The sequence below is a fragment of the Eriocheir sinensis genome, chromosome 44 (assembly GCF_024679095.1).
Source record: "Eriocheir sinensis breed Jianghai 21 chromosome 44, ASM2467909v1, whole genome shotgun sequence".
NCBI classification, from domain to species: domain Eukaryota; kingdom Metazoa; phylum Arthropoda; class Malacostraca; order Decapoda; family Varunidae; genus Eriocheir; species Eriocheir sinensis.
In genome coordinates, this window is record NC_066552.1 from 6,336,624 (window position 1) to 6,341,623 (window position 5,000).

The following is a 5,000-nucleotide window of genomic DNA, read 5'->3' on the forward strand; positions in this document are numbered from 1 at the left end:
ACGTAGGTAATGGGAAGGAGGTAAAAAAGAGCAAGATGAAAGAGTGGGAAGAGGAGAGCGAAAATGAGAAAGTCTAGAAAGGAAAGAAAATGTAACATGGGAGAGAATGAAATAATACAGATGAATATGAAGGGAATGTGAGAACTCGCTAAAGGAAAAAGAGAAGAGAAATACATACATACGAAATACATACGAAGAAAAAAACGAAATAATTACAGTACGAAGTTGAATGTAAAAGAGAAGGAAGAAAGAAGAGAAAAAGGGCAGAAAGAAAGAAAGAAAAGATAACTAGGGAATAGAAAGGATAGTTAGAAAGTTAAATAAGAAATAGGGAAGGAAATAAAGATAGAGTAAATAAGAAGTAAAAAGAACAGGTTACAAAATGAGATAGGGAAGTTGAGTGAGCAAAAAAAGGACAAAAGAAAGAAAGAAAACTGGGGAATAGAAAGAATTGTTAGAAAGTTAACCAAGAAATAAGGAAGGAAATAAAGATAGAGTAAATAAGTTGTAAAAAAAAGCTTACAAAAAGAGATAGGAAAGTCGATATAGGGAGCCAAAAAAAAAAAATAGAAAGAACGTTGATGATAGTGAAAAGTACAAAAAGAAAATAGGAAGTGCATGAAAAAATAAGGAATAACGAAAGAAAGAAAAGAGAGATAGTTATAAAAAAAGTCATGTATGTCAAATTGCTCGGAGGAAAAATATTAAATTAAGAAAAAAAGAACGTGGAGATGGAAGACAAAAGACAAAGGAAACAAAAGGGAGAGAAAACAATGGAACAAATATATTTCTCTCTCTCTCTCTCTCTTTCCTTTAGCAGCATCCAGTCAAGGTCATATTGTTATTGTGTTGTTGTTGTTGTTGTTGTTTTCTTGTTAGCTAATTGTTTTCCTCTCCTCCAACAGGTAAGACGACGCTCCTCCTCCTCCTCCTCCTCCTCCTCCTCCTCCTGATCTTTATTTTCTATCCGTTTTTTTCCTTAGCATCTCCAATTCTTCTCTCTCTCTCTCTCTCTCTCCAAGTGTCAGAGATAACTTCCTTCACCTACTTAACTCTCTCTCTCTCTCTCTCTCTCTCTCCTCCGCCCGTCTCTTTTCCCCTCCTCCTCCTCCTCCTCCTCCTCCTCCTCCTCCTCATCGCGTTGGAAGAAAGGAAGGTAAGTGGCAAAGGTATAAAAGCAAGTATAATAATGGAGAGAGAGAGAGAGAGAGAGAGAGAGAGAGAGAGAGAGAGAGAGAGAGAGAGAGAGAGTGATTGATGCACTGCCTTTTCCTCCTCCTTTAGAGAAAAACTAATGGAGGAAACTCACCTCTCTCTCTCTCTCTCTCTCTCTCTCTCTCTCTCTCTCTCTGGCCAGTGACTGTTTATCTTTCGGCTGTCTGTACGTGTGTTTGTTTGTTTGTCTGCCAGTCTGTTTTCTTGTTTGTTTGTTTAAAGGGACACCGTGAGATTTGTCGCTCGCATTGACTGGCTTACACACACACACACACACACACACACACACACACACACACACACACACGGATATGCACATGCCTACCTAATCAATCGCGAAGCCCTTTATCACACACACACACACACACACACACACACACACACACACACACACACACACACACACACACACACACACACACACACACACACACACACACACACACAAAAACACACACACACACACACACACACACACACACACACACACACACACACACACACACACACACACACACACACACACACACACACACACACACATGCACACACCTGGTTCGATAAGGTTATAAAGCTTCGGAATTATTTTTGTGCAGCCTCAAATTACTTCATATTGTGTAAGCTTTATTGGTGGTATTTCGAAGACTCTCTCTCTCTCTCTCTCTCTCTCTCTCTCTCTCTCACTGGTAAATGCCATGGAAGTGAGAAAAGAACAACAAAAGCGATAAAAAAAGCAAAAAAAAAAAAAAAAAGATTATTCTCCTCGACACGAAAACAAATCATATAGAAAGAAAAAAAGAAAGAAAAATATGAAGAAAACGAAGACACGAGAAAATAATAAAGGATGAAAATAGAAACGAGAAAGAAAAAAATGTAAATAAATATAAAAGAAAACGAATACAAGAGAAAAAAAAGCGATAAAGAACAAAAATAGCAACACGATAAATTAAAAAAAAAATCACTAAATTCCTTATTGTATTTGTGAAAAGAATCTGGTCCTGTCTGGAAACACCCACTATATGAGGTGATTGCTCCTAAGGCCCATAATCCCGCTTAAGACAATGGAATCACAGCCCTTATCGCCCTGGGTTAGTATTGCAGTGTGCTATTTGGGTGATAAGGACCGGGGGAGGGGAGGGGAGGTTGAGGAGGGGAGGGGAGTAAGGGAGGAGGGAGAGAAAGTTGGAGTAGAATGGAGGAAAAGGGTGGAAGAAGAAAGATGAGGAGGAGAAGGAGGAAGAGGTGGAATAGGAGTGAAAGGAAGAGAAGGTTGAAGAGTAGATGGGAGAAAGGGGTGCAAGAGGAAGAAGAGGAGGAGGAGGAAGAGATGAAATGGAATAAAGAGGAACGAATGAGGAGTATAAGGAGTGGGAAAGGAGAATATTGATAGGAAGAAGAGAAGAATGAGGAAGAGAGAAAGGGAAGGAGGGAGAGGAGGGAAATATGATAAAAAAAAGGAAGAAAGAGAGGAGGAGGAAAGGTAAAGAAAAGTATGTCAAAAATGGAAAGGGAAGGGACGAAGGGAGGAGGAAGGAGGGAAAGTGAAGAAAAGTAGGTAGAAAAAGGAGAGGAAGGAGGGAAAGGGAAGAAAAGTAGGTAGAAAAAGGAGAGGAAGGAGGGAAAGGGAAGAAAAGTAGGTAGAAAAAGGAGAGGAAGGAGGGAAAGGAAGAAAGTAGGTAGAAAAGGAGAGGAAGGAGGAAAGGAAGAAAAGGTAGAAGAAGGAGAGGAAGGAGGGAAAGGGAAGAAAAGTAGGTAGAAAAAGGAGAGGAAGGAGGGAAAGTGAAGAAAAGTAGGTAGAAAAAGGAGAGGAAGGAGGGAAAGTGAAGAAAAGTAGGTAGAAAAAGGAGAGGAAGGAGGGAAAGTGAAGAAAAGTAGGTAGAAAAAGGAGAGGAAGGAGGGAAAGGGAAGAAAAGTAGGTAGAAAAAGGAGAGGAAGGAGGGAAAGTGAAGAAAAGTAGGTAGAAAAAGGAGAGGAAGGAGGGAAAGGGAAGAAAAGTAGGTAGAAAAAGGAGAGGAAGGAGGGAAAGTGAAGAAAAGTAGGTAGAAGAAGGAGAAGAAGGAGGGAAAGGGAAGAAAAGTAGGTAGAAAAAGGAGAGGAAGGAGGGAAAGGGAAGGGAGGAAGGATAGGAAGGAGAAGGCGGAGTAAGAAGAAAGAACAGGAACAATTTAAAGGAAGGAGGTTAAGGCCAAGGAGAGGTGAGCAGGAGGAGGAGGAGGAGGAGGAGGAGGAGGAGGAGGAGGAGGAGGAGGAGTGACTCAGCTTATCATTGTTTTTATTGATTATATTTTTTTTCTTTCTCTGGCAAGATTTCATAGCAAGGCATTTGGGTTCATAGTAAAGCGAGGAATGTTTATTGATTCTCTCTCTCTCTCTCTCTCGATTCCTCTGATAATGGTTTAGGGGCCTCAGCAATTTTCTTTTGTTGTGAGAGAGAGGCGGCGTTAAGAGAGAGAGAGAGAGAGAGAGAGAGAGAGAGAGAGAGAGAGAGAGAGAGAGAGAGAGAGAGAACGGACTGGAAGGGAATGAAAGGGACTCAAATACAGTAGAAGAGGTGTGTGAGAGAGAGAGAGAGAGAGAGAGAGAGAGAGAGAGAGAGAGAGAGAGAGAGAGAGAGAGAGAGAGAGAGAGAGAGAGAGAGAGAGAGGTGAGGAGGAGGGGGAAGAAGAATCAGAAGGTCAGGAAAAGGGCGAGTAGGAGGAGGAGGAATAGGAGGAGGAGGAGGAGGAGGAAAGGAGCGGGGAGAGTAGAATAAAGGAAAGAGAGAGAGAGAGAGAGAGAGAGAGAGAGAGAGAGAGAGAGAGAGAGAGAGAGAGACTGGTATGGAAAGGAAGACAATGAGAGGAGGAATATGGAAATGATTTAGAAGAGGAAGGGAATGAAATTTAGACAATGGAAGAGATGATGAGAGAGAGCAAGGGAGAGAAGAGGAGGAGGAGGAGGAGGAGGAGGAGGAAATGGAAATGGAAATGATGGGAGAGGAAGAGAACACGATGATAATAATGGGTGGAAAAATTTGAAAGGAAAAGAGAATGATGAAAGGAATGAAAAAAGTGACAAGGAAAAAATATCTAGAAAGGAGAAGTAAAACGAAGAAAAGAAGAGAAGAAAAAGAAGGAAAAGAAAGTAAAGAAAAAAAAATGAAAGAAGCTTATAGGAATGTAAAAAGGATAATGAAAAAAGTAGAAATAAAAATATATAAAAAAAAGAATGTTAAAGAATGAAAGAAGAAAAGGAAGAAAGAAAAAAAGGGAGAATGAAAGACAAATAAAAAAAGTGCAAGAAAGATGAGATAAAAAGGAGAACAGAGCAAGAGACATAGGAAGAATAAAAAGGGAAGAGAAGGGAGAAGAGGATGAGGAGGGGGAAAGAGGAAGGGAAAAAGGAGGACACAATAAGAGACTTAGGGAGAATAAAAGGGGAAGAGAAGGGAGAGGAGGATGAGGGGGGGGAAGTAGGAAGGGAAAAAGAAGGACACAGTAAGAGACATAGGGAGAATAAAATATGAAGAGAAGGAAGAGGAGGATGAGGAGGGGGAAAGAAGAAGGGAAAAAGGACACAACAAGACATAGGGAGAACAGGAGGAGGGGGAAGAGGATGGAAAAAAGGACACAAAAAGAAAGATAGGGAGAATAAAATGCAGATAGAAAGGAATGGAGAGCAGGGAGAAGAGGTAACAGAGTATAAGGGGGTTGAATAAGGGGGGAAAGTGGGTTAGTGTTGATAAGGGCGCTTCTAACTCCCTGTAATGATAAGGATAAGTGTTTATGAGGAAATAGCTGGAGGTG

General features: G+C 40.9%; 2 protein-coding genes across 3 annotated transcripts in view; both read left to right on the top strand.

Moving 5' to 3' along the window:
- The window catches only part of LOC126980361 (muscle calcium channel subunit alpha-1-like), a 261,653-nt gene that overhangs the window by 28,161 nt on the left and 228,492 nt on the right, over nt 1-5,000 (top strand). The gene's annotated exons all lie outside the window — the stretch shown is intronic.
- The window catches only part of LOC126980362 (uncharacterized), a 7,266-nt gene continuing 7,248 nt past the window's right edge, over nt 4,983-5,000 (top strand). Inside the window, exon 1 of the mRNA XM_050830191.1 lies at nt 4,983-5,000. This exon is cut by the window's right edge and continues 73 nt beyond it. The gene's annotated coding sequence lies outside the window, so the exon portion shown is untranslated.